The sequence below is a fragment of the Lonchura striata genome, chromosome 7 (genome assembly GCF_046129695.1).
Source record: "Lonchura striata isolate bLonStr1 chromosome 7, bLonStr1.mat, whole genome shotgun sequence".
Taxonomy (NCBI): Eukaryota; Metazoa; Chordata; class Aves; order Passeriformes; family Estrildidae; genus Lonchura; species Lonchura striata.
In genome coordinates this window covers 4,605,384-4,622,112 of record NC_134609.1, presented here as the reverse complement: position 1 = coordinate 4,622,112, position 16,729 = coordinate 4,605,384, and the positions used below count along the sequence as shown (strand labels likewise).

Sequence of the window (16,729 nt, the reverse complement as noted above, 5' to 3'; positions counted from 1 at the left end):
GCAGCTCATCTGGGCTTAACCTTCTGGATCCATTCCATTTGTAGGACCCAAGCAAAAACAATAAATCACAGCTAACAAGCAGGCAGATTTTGTTTTAAACATTGAGAAGATTGGAGGACTTCCCCTGCATGTCCATTAAGGAGCCCAATTTTTACTGGAGAAGGCATATTTATTAATTCAGGGCTGCTGTGTTCCCATCAGTACCAGGCAAGGGATTCCTGAGGCATTTTCTGATGCAGCACATCCCCTGGAGCTCCCAGATTGGCCATGAGCACACCACATTTCTCTCCAGCCCATCTGTGAGCACAGAACAAGGGACACAGGGCTGGCAGGTGACATGAATGGACATTCAGCACATGGATCTGGGGACACAGATCCCTGCCTGACCTCCAGTGACACACAACATCAGCAAGTTCCTTACAGCATTTTGGGAGAAAGAGCTCTTGTTTGTACTTTGGCTTTTTTATTCATAAATATACTGCTGGAGCTGAAACCCCCACGGAGGCCTGCTCAGATAGAACTGCTCACAGCAGAGAGATGGGGACAGCCATGAACCCCCAAAGAGGAAGGAAGAGAGCCCCACAGGAATTAATCTGTGTGGATGAGCTGCCAGGGAATGGAGAATGGAATACAGGAGGTAACAGACAATGCCAATGGGTCAGGTATGAATTTCCTCTGTGAATCTCTGACTAAAAAAATCTGAGGAACTCAAAAAACCCAAACTGTTCTCTTTACTCTGGTTGCAACCACGCTGATAAAGCAAATTAAAAATAAAATTAGGACAGAAGGGCTTAGGAGAGCTTTGTGTTTGTTAGAGAAACAGGATGATACCAGTGGAACATCTAATAAAGCTCTTTTCTATTCTCCTGTGACTGCTGCCCTGCCCAGTGCCTGTACCTGTAACACCTCAGTCCTCCACATGCAACTGGGGTTAAGTGAAAGCTTCACAGAAGTGAGACCCAGGATTGCAGTGGAGCTGGACCTGCCAATACTCATTTCTGTGCATTGTGGGGCAGCTCTGGGAATCCCACCCCCTGAAGGAGCTGCACAGCCACCCAACAGGGTGGCACAGGGGAAGACACTGCCAAATGCTTTGCTGTCCATCCTACAGGAAGGGGTAACAGGACTGACAGGGAAAAAAGGGATCTCTCTCTCCCCTTCCCCAAATCCCCCATCTCCACATCTGAGAGCAGCCCCCCCACACCCAAGTGCCCTCCAGCCCTCCCTGCCCATCCAAGCTCAGCAGTAAAGGCAAGCCCAGCCCCTGGCTCCCTGTGCTGCTGTCCAAACCCCTGGCACCAGCCCTGGCTGCCCAAGTGCCTGTGCAAGAGCTGGGAGCTGGCAGGGAGCAGGGCCTGAGCCCCCTGGTACCCCCCAGCCCTAAGGAGCTTTTAGGGAATGGGCATCAAGCTGTCACTGGGGAAAGGAAATTGTTGCTCAAGGCTAAGGGCAGACCTAGTGCACCATGTCATGGCTCTCAGGAGTGCAGAGCCAGCTGGCTGCCAGGCTCTGAAGGAACACAACCACAAGGCTTTCCTCTTAATCCCCTTTGCCCTTTCAGCAGGCTGGGCCCAGAAAAACGAGTGGCCAGTGCATGGGACACGAGGCTTCGGACAGACACGATGAGCCAGAGGCAGCAAAGCGGACACTGAACCAAGCGTGGGGATGGGGCTGCACAGTCTGGCTGCCCTGGCAGCTTTCTGCTCACCTCTGGCTGAGAGTAGGGCTCAGTGCTTTAAAACAGGCAGAGATACTTTCAACTCCAGTTTCTAAGCTCTCCCAGCACGTTCCACTTTTGCACATTGAGGAAGGGCCAGGCAGGGCAGCCTCACTCCACACCCACCTTCAAGTCTGTCTGTGGGAAGGCTGCTTTTTGGCATGAATACCTAACTTCCCTTGATTATTTTTCTTGCCCCATCTGGAATTATACTTTCTGCATCCTGCCTGAACTTTGTTTGGAAACTAAGGCTCACTGAGTAGACACCATGGCATACCTGCAGGTACAGACCCAGCCTGGGCCATCGAGGACAAACCCAGGCCAAGTGGTAACACTTGAAGCTAATTAATCATTTACATCACATCTGACTTGCTGCAGAAGGCAATTGAAAGGAAGCAAAATGTGTGTGATGCACAGCATGGCACAGTAAATAAAACATTCCCTGTTTTAGCAGCCTGCTCCCACCTCCATCCAGTGGCTCAGGCTGCATCAAGGAGTCCAGGCTCTCCACCCAGCACATTCATCCTTTTCTACCCTTCCTCTGCAGCAATCCTCACTACAGACTTCACAGGAGCTACTTTCAAGCATTTATCCTTAATTATGGACCACACTGGATAATTATGCAATTTTTTACTGATTAAGCCAATTTGGTTGTTTGGGATGATTCAAATAGACCACATGACATTAGATCTCATGAGGGATGAATGCACAAAGACTTTTAACATTAATATATCCATCCCTGTGGCATTTGAACTGCAGATATTCAAGTGTGACTGATATTTTTTGTTCAAAATATTTTTTCTAGAAAGAACAATGACAAGCTTCTAGAAGAAATCTTGGGCTAGTCTGAATAAATCAAAAAGGAAGGAGAAATTAATTTAAGAACCTGGTCCCTAGTCAGAGGTGTTATTACATTCACAGCTGATATGGGGCAGTATTTTCCTCGCTTCCAAACAATATTAACAGATCCAGGAAGGAATACTATCCCACTTTGAAATTTTCTCAAAGGCAGCAACCAAAATCTGTCTCCAGTTAAGAGCCAAGACTCTGGCCCTTCACTCCCAATTACAAAGTACATACCCAAAATAAGAAGCATACAGAGTAAGGCAATTTAGGAATAAGATTCCCTAAACATAAAAGGCAGACAGACTTGCTGAGCACTTATCAAGTAATTCAAATTCACCTCCAGGACTACTGCCTGCTGAGTTTGTGCACAGTTGCAGCAAAATTACTTTCAGCTGAGCTAATCTGGCAAGCTGATATCAGATTTAACTGCTGCTTTGCTCTGACCATAGCAGTGCATCTGCTCGTGGAACCCCTGCTCACTGTTAGCTTTCCCTGTCCATCCCACTGGAAATGGTGAGTGTCTAAGAGCAGAGGCTGGCCCCAGGCCTTTTGGGAAAACAGCCTGCCAAGGTCACTGCCCCTGCCTGCATCCCTTCTGCCTGTGATTTGTGTCCTGACAGCCTGACAGGGAACACTGACATGCAGAGGACAAGCAGCAGACTCCCGAGCAGCTCTCGCTGCCCGCCCTGGGTGTGTGCCAAGCTTTGGTGACAGAGCAAACAAGCAGCATTCACACACCTGCTGGGCTCACAAGACATATGCAGGAATGCTGATGAACAGAAAGACTGTCAGGAATTAGCTCTAAAGACAGATCCACAATAGGTGTCTCAGCTACTTCCAGACACTGGCACGTGGACATGTTTTCCACGTCTGAGCCAAAAGCGAGCCCAGCACAGTTGTAGCTGTGAGGGTTGATATAAAATTTGATTTGTTTTCTTGTTTCATTTAAGGAATGATTAAATTCCTCTATTTTTCCCTCAGCTGTCAAACTGGGACCCAACAGTCTGCCAGACAACATGCAGCCAGCAATAATTAATATATTATTATTGTGAATCCACAGAAGCACAATCCATTTCCTCTTCACCTATAATGTGTCAGACCAAAAGCGAACTACAGCTGCTGAGATGTGAGTACAATGAGCACATTATAGAGCCTCATCTTTCCAGGCTCCATGTCAACAGCTCTCCAAAGTGGCATGCAGCACTCCTGGACACAAACACAAAGGATGTGCTCTGGCAAACCTGGTTCTGCTCCATGAGCTTTCCTGGCAGCACTGAGACAAAGCAGAGCAAAATTCTCCTTGTGGAGTGCAGAAACCCAAACATCCAGGCAGACACAAATGAGCCAGAGACCAGCATTTCTGCACCAGGGCTCTGGCCAGAAGTGCCAACCCAAGTCTGAGCCTAAACAGAGCACCTGGGCATGGGCAGGGGCTGTGGGTGAGCTCCTGCTGAGGCTCAGCAGGGCCATCAGTGGGACTGGTAAAGATGAATTTTCCCACAAAACTCAGCAATTAGATAGATATCCAGCAGAAAGACAAGTGAACTCTCCAGAGATTTGGTGTGTGAGTTTCAGAACAGCGTGGATAGACAGGTAACAGCAAAACACACCATGCTAACTCACTGGGGTTGTCCTTATGCCCTGGTGTATTGTGATTATTCTCCAGCCTAAAAAATAGGTGACTACCACTGGAAGTTATTGATTGGCAGCTCTGCAGATGGATATCCTGTGTCCACCCCCAAACCAGACTCTGCACAGAAAGACATGACAAATACAATAGCACCAGATGCAGCAGGACCATGCCTGTCCTTCCCCTGGGCTGCCAGGAGCAAACTGCTCTGGAGAGTGGCTTCACCTCCTCACAGAGTGCAAGCAGTGTGCCTGCTTAGGCTTTACTCAATGCAATGAGACTGCATAGCCTCACTGCCCAAAAACTACTTTCAAAACTATTTAAACTGTTTATACAAGGTGATCCTTTCAGAGTCCTCAGGGTATTTCCATCCAGTTTGCAATAACCCATTTGTGCCCTTTTCCTATGTGGCAGCAGGTTCTGCACAGCCTCTGACTGTGCTGATGGGGCATTTGTTGCTATTCTTATCAAAAGTACCAAAACCTGACTGGAGTGAGGTGTATTGGGAGGAGAAGAGAAATACAGAGATCTCTCACCCAGGGAAGTGAAGAAGGTGAATTGGAGGGAAGAATGAAGTATTGAGAATCCAAGGCCTGAATTTAAGCCTTGCAGTGCAATGTGCATTCAGACATGTCCAAAATATAGATCTGATTTGTGGCCAAGTTGCTTACCTGGTGTCAGAAAAAGGATCGAAGAGCTGAGGACCTGTTTGGAAACACAGCACAGAAATTTAGGACTTCAGTGGAGATCAGGAAATTGATGAACTTTTTTTTTTTTTTATGGCACTACCTGACTTCTGAGAAGCAGCAGTGTAGTGTAACAGGGAATCAATAAAGAGAATAAATGATGAAAATCTAATGGACTCTCAACATCAAGCTGTGCTGTACAAACCTGCCCACCAGTCCATCTAAGATAACACTGATAAATGTCCTGAGACTGACCATAGGCAGCAGCAGATTAAGTGATTATCATTCATTTCAGAATGCATCCATCTACCTCTAAATGAAAGTCTTAAGGAAGCACTCTTGCCTCCTACCTGATCTTTTCTCTTCTGAAGAGCAGATCAGGGACTCAGCTTTTCCCAGCTGTGCCTCCCCACGGAAGAGCTCAGTTCAGTGTCTGGGTCCCAGCTGGATCTGCACCCCATCCTGCTCCAGGAGAGAAAGGAGAAGAGGGTCATGGTCTGCAAACTGACTTGACTGCGGTGCAGAAGGAGCTGCAATCACAAAGTCTCAAGACCAATTCATGAGGGACACAGGCAACTCTGAACTCTCATTTACACCCACTCTGTGACACAGGTGGCATCACTGCCTGTGCAAGTTTCTCATCCCTATGCAAAGAGTGGAATATTTTCCCCTCAGTGTAGTAAAGAGTATGCTTCCCAAAGGCTCCGTGGTTGGACACACAAGTATGAGGAATTCCTCCCCAAACTCCTTACTACAGAATTAGATGTTATATGCTCTGCATTTCCTTAGGGCTGACTGGAGGGGGTTGAGATCCCTGTTTAAACTGGAAGTATCATTATTTCATTCTACTAAATTTATTCTTGTACCACCGTCCCTAGCACAGCTCCTTTTCAGCATTATAACTAAGCCTGTTCATCCGTCTGCAAAATCACATATGACAAATTAAATTTCCATTAATAAAGGTTACCTCTTTCCTCACACCTGTGACAGAGGAAACAAGAGTCATGCTGGCTGGTGCTTTGTCCTTTGGATAGCATCAACTCTGCAAGGAAGGAATGCCTTCATTCTAAAACACAGAGACACAGCAGGTGAGGCAAGAATGCAGGCTAAAATCTTTTGAATGACAGGCTGGCAGGGAAAGTACCACATTTGTCACCAAGTGGTACTGCCAGTGTTCAAAGAGCCGAAGTGCTCTTCTATTTTAGCTTAAAAAGCTGCTTTAAAGTTCAAAGAATTTCTAAAGATTTGCCACACAGCAAATGTTCCACAGGGACTTCTCAGAGAAGTATCTTCATACCTGGTGCAGCTAAGTCCCACATCTGACATTGTCCCCACCACCTATATTCACATCACCATGCTGCATGTCCCATGCTCACACAAAGAAGATGCTTGGAAAGCTGTGCTGGGAGCTAAGGGAAGGATCCTGCTGGAAGTGTTCCCACTGGGAATAGCTCTGTCCATAGAAGAGGGGAAAGAGCTGTGCAACATGAACATGCATGGCACAGAGTAAAGAAAGTCATTCAAGCTGACCCAGTGAGCAGATCTGATCATGCTTTATCTGATGTTGCAGCTCTCTAAATGTACATTAAATATAAAGGCAGGCTCCCCAGAAGATATTGAGGGTCCCTTTTGCGGGCTCACAGCCACCAAAGTTTGGGCCTTGTGCCAGAATCCCTTGAGCTGCTTCATCACTGCCCGAGTACCTTCAAACCCCACAGTTAACCCCACTGATGCACAGTGCTAAAGCCAGCTCTGCCTGTCGCCTCCTGCCAAGAGCAGCAGGGAACCCTGCTGGCTCAGGGCTCTCAAGGTCAAAGGCAGAGACCCAACCCAGGCTGAAGAAACTGTATACATTACAATGCAATTAAGAAGTTGATATACCACCTCTCACATGCTGCCCATTACTGACAGACAGAAATAGAGGTGTTGTCACCACACAGGGCATCATCAATTGGCTTTTTAAAATATGCTCGATGGCAGAAATTTCAAGGGCAGCACAAACTGACAAACTGCAGTCTAACCTCTCTACACATGGTTCAGAAATTGGCATTTTAGTATAGATAAAATATAAGCAGCTTCAGCCATGCTATAACTGTGAAACTATTGTTATTATTTCCAGATGGTTATTCAGTAGTTTTAATTTTTGGCACCTAGAACAGTTTGTGGTTTTGCCAGGGTCTGTAAATATTTCTTAAATCCTCCTGACATGGGGTTTAGTAAGAAGGTAAAAGTATTGTATTTCTTACTGAACAGAAGGGGCAGACCAAAGACAAACACCAGCCCAGAATTATAAATTGCCTGAATAGGGAAGACAAAATTAGGAATAGAAGGAAAATAAAATGAGATCAATAGAGGTGGGAATATGTAGAGAAAAGAGGAAAATGGGAAAGTAAGAGGCAGGGCTCAAAGGCAACCAAAGTACTTGTCCTCCTGTTTTGACCTGCTAATACCATGCCATCACAGTTTTCATACCCTGTCACCCATGGAAGGAGAAGCCTAAGAAAGACATCTAGGAGAAAGTAGGCTCCCTCTCTTTTAATCAAACAGGATCAGCAAAAGAGGCCAAAATAGAATTAAATTGGACAGAAGACCCCTGTGACAGGACTTCAATGATGTCATGCACAGTTTGAAGCCTTTGCACCTGTATATTTAAATATTGGTATACACTGATGCTTGTGCAATAAACAGAGTGCACACCCCTCACAAGAGCCTGGCCTACACCAACTGAAAGATCCTGACAGAAACTGAGCTCTGAACCCACAGCAGCTTAGCAGGAGCTGCTGACTTTACAGAGCACCTCCAGGAGGAAGGAAAGCTTTATCCTCTGCTTTCAAAGAAGCCTCTTATGTCTTGCAAGCCACATTTGACATTCAGCTTGCCCTACAAGGAAAAAGCAGCTTCCAGCCTTTTTCCTGGCTATTAAGCTGGAAGGAGTATGGACATGGCAGTGGAGTGCAGGCTGCTTGCTGGCAGGAACAGTCAGGGAGAGAAGTCACAACTACTGAGCCACCCTTTATCCCCAGAAAGTTCTTTGCAGCTGGGGAGCTAAGAGGGAGCAGGTTTTTCACTGAGGTATCAAACGAATCTCTTTCCCTGAGCATTAATATAATCTGCACCTGTGCTCTCCCTGCATAGCAGTACTGACATACCAAATAATGAAGGGAGCTGCAGCCTCCCATCCTCCTGTGGGAACTGCCAACGTGGGAAAGGGTTTTCAGAGAAGTGGAAAATCTCAGGGAAATCTCTTATGTGCAAAGTTAATAGGTAGGATACTCTCAAGGCAGCTTGGAGAAATGGTCACACACATTTCATTTTTGTAAGTGGAAAATATGTGGTCAGAGTGCCAGATTTCTCAGCCCCTTTTGTGAATTAAGCAGCTACATAGAGATGATGGAAATGTGTGTATTGGGGGGGGTTCTGTCTCATAGATCAGGGGCCACACCTCTGTGCTGTTTGTGGCACTAATCATTTTTTAATTGGCTTCTTAAAATGTGCAATTACCAGCACATTCTCAGCACCTTTCTAAGGCAGAATGGGCTCCCTGGGCCAAAGGCTCAGCTCCATAACCACTCACCCCGTGCATCACTTCCCTGGCAGGAGAAGCCTTGTTAATAATTCATGAGCAGCACTTGCAGATTGAGGCCCTCGAGCACTTTTACTGCTGTTGGGAAGAAAGGAAAATGGGGTCACTCTGCAAAGGTGTAACATTTATATTAAAAAAACCCAACAGCACTTTGAAAATACTTGGTTGAATTGGTTCATAAAAGCACAATGGAACTAACTGATCATCTGCTCCCAAGTTCAGAGAGCTCATGTGTGGGCTTCTGCAAGCCAGGAACAAAGCCAGCTTGGCCCCAACAACAGCTCGTTTGTCTTGACCATTCAGACTGCTGACTTTCCTCAGCTGCCTGTTAGATTTCACATCTTCATATGGCTGCAGACTGCCTTCCCTGCCTTTGCTTCCATCCATGGCTGCATCAGATTGGCATGTTAGAGTGTGAAGGTGAATTTCATTTCCTTGTGGTCTTGTACTTGAAATATGATGGCAGAGAGACATTATCCCTTGAATGCATTTCACTGACAACCTACTTTGTATTTCCAAGTAGATCCTTTGAGAAAATCGACTTTTATTTCCCCACCTTTCTCCTCCAAGTTTCTTTTAGCATTTTTCTCTGAGCCAAGATGCAGGGTCAGATTTTTTTCCCCTCAGTGAGATAAGTCAAGTGCATAAAGAAGTGAGAAAACAATTTTAATCTATTTGCAGAAATTCCCTGCTGGAAGCAGTACAGTCACTCATCTAGCATGATAAAGATGCTCATTAAAGACAATTATGAAAAAAATAATTCATCTAAGAATTGGCTGTGGCTTCCCTGACAATACTGCTGGGAGCAGTTTTGGTCAGCAATGTTTCCTCCCAGAGTAGACACCGATCACTGCTTTCCCAGGAGTTGCCAGTTCTGCTTCTCCGATTCTTCCTCTCATCCCCTGTGAAAAGGGGATTTATTACCATAAATCAGAACTATAAATCTAAGATACCATATGCCTGACAAGCTCACCCCAGAAGCCAGGTGAGAGGGGACACGTTTTTATTCTTTGGCCTTTGTACTGCCAGGTTGTGGAAACAACAGAACAGATCACACAGCCGTGCACATTGTTCCAGCCAAGAGAGTCTGGCTGTCAGATGCTGCCCCACCTGGCAGCCCCAGCCTTTGGAGGCAGTGACCTGGAGCTAAAATGGTCTGGCTGTTCCCTCTCCCTCCTCTGCCTGACCTCCTGGTCCCTATTCACCCCTCTTTCCTCTGGCCCTCAGAGAGCAGCTCCTCTCCGTGTCACAGGGAGTGCTATCCCTGCCATCTGGAGCAGCACTTCTGTTGTTCCAAGCCTAAATGAATTTGAGGAGAAGCAGGGAGCTGCTCCTGAGGAGAGACATTTCCTGAGCCTGCCTTATCAGCCTGACTCCTCCTAGTGCAATGCCTGCTTGGAAAATTAAGCACCTCCTGAAGCTCTGTTCCTTCTTCCCCTCCACAAGCTCAGGGATTGCCTCCTATTTACCAGCACATCTTGTTCCACCTGCCTTTTCCCTCCATCTGACTTCCACGTTAGCTTCCACAGAGGAGCCCCTTCTGTGACAGGAACATCCCACCACCAGCCTGGCCCAATCCTGTGCCTCCAGAGCAATGAAATCTGGCTTTTCCCCATGTGGAATGGTCAGATACAGCCCCCAGCTCCCCTCTCACTCTGAGGTGTAACAAAAATAAAATCCCAACAGCCTGGAGGAAAAACAGCACCTAAACACCAACAGCCCTCCACATGAAAGATGCAGGGAATGTCAAAAACAGGGAATGGGTTTGCTTCCTATGGCACAGGGTGAGCCATGCTTATGGATAACCTGTTTTATGGCTGGTGAAATCCAGCAACAAAAAAATCTCTCATAATTGCTCAAAGAAAACACAAATGCATTTCAATTGACATATTCCAGATGTACTTAGAGATGCCAACATTTTGGCAATGTCACAATGTTAGGTACCTTATTCTTAGTATCCATACTAATGTTAGACAGACAAATTAGAATCAAGTCTGACCCAAGCCAAGAACAGTTCCATGTAGGGAAGGAACAAGGCACTAAATTAAATTCAGAGATAAAGAAGGAAAGCTCAAGGATTTCTGATGACTCCTCTTTGACAAGCTCCTCTTCAAACCTTTGAGGAAACTTCTTCCTGAAATGGTTTGGCATTACACTGCCTGAACCCCCAAAAGGAAACTGGCTGTGGCAGCAAGAAGCCAAGGGCTGCCAGTGCAGGACATCAATTATGGGACAGGCTTCTCAAACCACTCTGTGCTGAGGCAGCCACAGAGCCCCAGGATATCCTGAATTGGAAGGGATCCACAAGGATCACCAAATCCAACTCCTGAGTCCTACTCCAAGCAGCTCCCTAGAAAGCTGTACACTCATAGGGAGCACTAACAAGGTGGTAAAAATGTCATTTCACACAAAGCTGAAGACAAGACTCAGCAAAAACAGCCACTGGCCAAGTGGTAAGATAAATGAGGCCACTGTTAGGAATAAATCTGAAAAGCTGGACACCACCAGAGCTAACCTAATGTCAGGACGAGTATTTTAACACAGACCAAGTCTGACACACGAGTAGCTGTGTCAGCAGAGGGAGAGCACTGCATTAGTCCCCTCTGAGCTTGTGGATGGACCTTCTCTGCACACAGAGCTCTGCTTCAGTGCAACCCCAGTCCCAGGAGGCATCATGAGAATGGTGCTTCCCAAATCTCGGTGGTCCTGCCTTTGCAGTGTCATCAGCCCCGGTCAGAGGACCTTGGCCAGGGGGACTGGGGGCCACTTGAATACAGCAGAGGCACAGGAAGGACAACTTCTCCTCTCCCTGCCCTGGACAGCTCAGTGTGTGCCACTGGAGCCACCCAGCTTTCCCTTTGAGCTGCAGAGGCTGCTGCAGGTGATTTAGTGGAGTCTCTTCATGGGGATGGAGATGAAGCCACACAGTTCTGGAGAGTCAGCTTTGCTATGCAGCCTGTGCTGGGACTCTGATGGATAGCCTGCAATTTGCAGAATGTGAGGGTCAAACACCTGCCATAGGAAAGAGGGAGCACCAGGATAATGCAAAGGAAATGCCTCTTCCAAAGGGCTGAGCTGGGCTCAGTCACTGCTGCTAGGAACTGCCCAGAAGCAGAAATGTTAATGTTATGCCAGATCCAGCACAGAGGCAGAGAGATTCATTCCATTTCATTATGAAATCATACAAGCACCATAAAGTGTCAGCTTTCAAGTTCATAATTTATAAATTAAGTGTAAATAGCATATTCTGACCTCCTCTCCAGCCACTCATTTATCCTTCTTCCATGAAAAATTAATGAGTCTATAAAGTAGCTTGTAAATTTAAAGCAGTATTTTTTTTTAAAAAATCAACAATGTGATTTTCACAGAGGCCCTGAAGCATTAGCTGGCTGCAGCCACTGCTGTTAATCACTGGTCTTAGGTGTGCTACTATGCCATAGGAAAACCTCCTGCTAAGATTTCTGATGCAGACCAGTGTCAGGGGCCAGATAAAGCTCTCTGAGGTTTTTAGGCTGTCCTAACAGACCATTCCCTACTTTCCACAGCCTGGCAGGCTGCTTCCTTCATGGCGTGCTTGAGGACTTAACATCCTATCCAAGACATCAGAATAAGAATTAGCAAGACAATTCTTAAAATAAAACTTCCTTAGTGGAAAATTCACCCCGGGCAAAACTTTTGGTCTATGGGAAGGGAAGCAAGCAGAACCAGACCAGCTAGCTCCCTTTTTCCACTATGAGCATTCCCCAGGGAGTTCTTTTGCTATTTTGTGACCTTTTAAGCTTCCCTTTTCACAAAAAGCTACACTGGTCGTTTTGCAAGGCCCTTTACAAGTTTGGGAGAAGTTGTATTCCTGCCCCTTGGTGTGTGCATTTACCAATCCCATGGAAAGACCAGAAAGGAGCAGGTGACAGCCAGGGAGGAAGAGGAGACAGGTAAGCTGAGGAACAGATGGGGCAAGCACAGCATTCCCAGGTGTTGGAGCCATGGAGGACCACAAGGAATGAGTGCAAAGAGCAGGAAACAGACTGGCCTGGAGGTGCTCATGTGGGTGTGAAAGTGCTTTCCATGCAGCTGAGGACGTTGCTAAATAAAAAAAATTGTTTCACAGAAATTAACTCTTATTGCTAAGGCCCGCCATGAAATATCTATCTCTTTTTAACTGAATAGAAAAAGAACCCCACACACCAGAGTAAACAAGGCATGGAGAGTGCATTTCCCCTCCTGTAGACCTAGTGTTCCTTCTCTGCAGTCTGATTATCATGAACAGAAAGTTACTGTGATGATTTATGACAAAAGTGGCAGATTTTATTCATCAAATTCCTACAATCAAACATTAAAATCAATACCATTCCTCTGGGGACAAGACAGAGACAAACATAATGACTTTACTTATGCTGCATGTAAAATATTTGTAATTGAGCAAAAAGCCTGATCTCAAATGCTTAAAAATATATGGCTATGGCAGCAAATGTGATTGGATTCCTGATAATCTAATCATTTTCATCCATATGTGGCCCCCAATCTGTTTAGGATTGTTAAAATTCCTGGATATTGTAGTGCCTTCCCCAGAGGACGCCGAGAAGAGCTCTGGACAGCCTGGGCCAGATGGGATGCCAGTGACTCCAGCCAGCAAAGGCAGAAAAGAGGACAGTGGTTAACTCCTCCTCTGCCAGCCCCCAAGAGAGGAGATCTGCACAGGGAGATTCCTGCAGCCTGCTTTCCCATGCTGCAAAAGCCACGTTTTGTTTTAAAGCTCTCGGGAGCAAACTGGTGCAGCCTACAGGACAAAGCAAGGACCAATAATCACATCCTTCTGAAAAACTGTTCAGGGCTGTAGGTGAAAACTGGGGTTGTTTTCCAACTCCCCTGGCTGTGCAATGGAGGGAGGGCTCCCAGCAGCCCAAGAGGAAAGTGAAATGCTGTAAATGAAACCAGCACCTAGGAGATGAAAGGCATCTTGGTCAGACTGAAGGTGTTCTTAAAAATCTTATGGACTTGCTTAGGATCAGAGAGCATTGCAAGATGCATGAAAATCAGCAGGCTCCTACTTGTTTTAAGAACAACAGTCTGGCTGCCCAGCATTCCCTGCCCCTGAAAGGAGTGACCCAACACTTCAGAACCTCCACCACAGGAAACACTTGGATGCTCCTTGTCCACCACGCTGGATTAGTTCTGTTTATACAAGTTTAACCCTTCGTCATACAAAACAGCACTGTAGCTAAAAACAAAACACAGGATTATCCTATTAGAACAGTGTAGTGATTACAGACAGCACCACTTCCTTCTACCTGTGACTTTCTTAACTGAGATAACCAGCAGTTTTCAGCTAAGCTGCAAACATCACCTTATTTTTCCATACCTGCCCAAACTGTTATGCTGCTTTGATGACTTCTAGGGAATTCTGTAGGTATTTTCTAAGGAATTATTTAACAGGATTTAACCTAAAATCCTGGAAGCCTAGGGGCTATGGTAAAACTTAATGAAAGTAGCAGCTCAGGATTTTATGTTTTTATGTTTTCTTCTTTAATTCATAGAGAAGCTGTTAGTGTAATACTGACTCCTAGCTGAGTACTTGAAGATCTTTCTGCTGCACTGAATTTACACTCGTGGAAGAACAAATTTACCCTAAAAATAAGGAATTTTCCCATAAGCTTAAATATACTAACTTCAGAAGCAATCTCTCACATCCTGCAAAATCAGCTTTGCACAGGAGATATCCCCTACATCATATCTATCATTTCTTGATAGACTCATCTGAGCAATTACAAACATTCTTGAAAATATGGAATATGAGAACAGTGAGGAGCAACCAGCTGTCCATTAACATTTATTTTGCTGGACACTAAAAGGCCCTTCAAGACCCTTTTTAGTTTCAACAACAACAAAACCAGATCATGGTCAAGTGCCAGCATCCTATCCTGGAGAGAGACTGCTGAGGGAAAACTCAGGTAATCTTAGTGGATAGCAATTATGAGTGTATCATTCCCTGGAAAACTTTCCAGCACAGACATGCCATAATAGGAGCTGTGGGTCCCAAGTGTAGATCACTGGCTTTTAATCCTACAAACTCACTATGTACTGCCAGGACAAGCCATCCTAAACAACCCATTCCTATTTTCTCACCTGAGAACAGGCTGCAGGAAAAGTTCAAGTCTGCTTTTGACTTAGAAGTAATTCCCTGTCTCTCCTGCTTATTAATGTCTCTGAATAAGAGCAGACTTAAGGCTTTTCTCTTTTGACAGTCCTTCGCATTGCCAGGATTTGACAAAACCTGGAAGAAATAAAAGCAGCTGCCCTGCTAAAATACCCTCAATAGGTTTTACGTGCCAGACTTTTGCTTAGGATTGACTTTCACAGCTTCAAAGGAAAGTGTGATTCTTTCTGAAGCCCAGATGTGTGTCTAGAAGGATATTTTTTGAGCAATAATACTATCCAGAAGTACATTAACTCATCAAGGACCTATTGGCTCCAGTAACTATCAAGCAATGATTTGGACAACCTTTACACTTCGGGAGGGGATTTTTACAGAAATTTGCATTCCCCCAAACCATAGCCTTAAGGGCAACTCAGATTCTTTTGCTAAGAGGAATAGATTGCAACTTGAAGCTGTTGAAAAGGCAGATGTTTGGATGCTATAATTCCCCTCATTAGATATCCACAGCTACTTCTGCTCAGGGCTGGGAAGGAAATTTATACAGGAAGATTAGTTCAAAAGTATTTTGCAGGCAGACAGGTAGCTGGGAGCCAAAGACTAACAGTTCTACCTCAGCTGGTGATAGAATACATATGTGCATGTGTAAAAAATAGAAAGGGACAATACTGCTCATCTCATAACTGAAAGATTGGGTTTCTCTTTCGCCATGCATTTTTAATTTGCTTACAGAGTTTCATGAAACAGAACTCCCTGGGCTGGGGGCACAGGGAAGCTGTCTGTTCTTGGGAACTGCCAGAATTAACAGCCAGGGGCTGATGCAGCTGGGTGAGGGATGGAAAACACTGCAGCCCTGTTCCCACTCTCCCCTGTAGCACAGGGAGGGCTGGAGCTCTCCTTGCCCTTCCACAGAGAGTTTCCTGATGGAGGTGACCAAACCAGCTCAAAGAAGCATTGCCAGGGCAGGCAAATTCCTCATCAGAAATACCCATGGTCCCTTTTTTGCATCTCCTTGCCAAGTGCAGCAGTGTGATGCAATTCTCAGAGCTGTGCTCTGTGGGGTAAGCCTCCAAGCATCCCTGTGCAAGGCATGCCATCAAACAGCAACCAAATGCTGCAGGCAGGGCCTGCTGTGGCACAGTGCTGCCAGACTGCAGGACACTCCCCTGGCCTGCAGAATCCCTCACCTGAGTACAGAACATGGGACTGCAGCTCCAGGAAATGAACATCTGAAGGGTCTTTGAGAGCTTCAAGCTAAACCCCGAGGCTGGCTTTTTGCTCCCATTTCAAAGCAGCTCTTTTGTTTCAGCATTACTGATCTTTTAGCAGAGCCACTACATAACAGAAGATAAATCAAGTTTCTGGTGTCAGAGGTGCTCCATCTCTCATGTTTGTGAAAGGTGTGGATGGGCAGCAGGGTTGAGACAGCAGCAGGATCTCTGAACAGCCCTTCTGAAGTCACTGACTCGGCTCTGAGGGGAGCAGAGCCTGCTCATTTACAGTTTTCTACTGAAAAGGCCATTGTACCTATTTTTTGCCAAATCAAGGACTGATTTATCCCTGTTGTAACTTCGCTGAGTTCAATCAAGCTACCCAAGTCATGAATTTAGCTCTTAGCTTTCTCCATAGAGAATACTTTTTTCCCCTTTGATAGTGCTTCAGAAAATTTATGAGCACAGATTCTGCTCCAGCAAAGCATGTAAGCAGACACCCATGGGAAGTATGTGAGAAATTGTCCAGAGGAAGTGGATTATTTCCATACTCACACCATCACCAGCCTTTTTCACCTGACATCCTTGTTCATGTTTTGTTCAGTGGGAGACAGAGGGCTCCTTCAAGCCTTTGGCTTCCAACTCTGAAATGATGGCCAGAGAGAAGACTCCCACTGCCTTCCCTGGAAGCTCAATTTGCTGAGGCTAATGGTTTGTTTTGATGGCAGTGGGGAGGTTTGGAGAGAAAAAGACAGAGTCCATCCTTTCTACAACAAACATGTCCACTCTGTCCAGATTTTGAGATTTTACCAGACACAAGTGACATCTGCTCCTGAGATTTGCTCAGAGATAACCCTGCTTAGCCCTGGTTGCTGGCTCACAATTCTCCCTGCTGACTTCCATCC

General features: G+C 45.8%; 1 long non-coding RNA gene across 1 annotated transcript in view; it reads right to left on the bottom strand.

Moving 5' to 3' along the window:
* Positions 1 to 4,980: 4,980 nt before the first annotated feature.
* Positions 4,981 to 16,729, bottom strand: part of LOC110473328 (uncharacterized) — a 34,745-nt gene continuing 22,996 nt past the window's right edge. Inside the window, exons 2-3 of the long non-coding RNA XR_002465862.3 lie at positions 5,847 to 5,945; positions 4,981 to 5,341 (exon numbers count right to left, since the gene is read on the bottom strand). This is a non-coding gene — a long non-coding RNA (uncharacterized LOC110473328). The remainder of the gene's footprint in view (positions 5,342 to 5,846; positions 5,946 to 16,729) is intronic.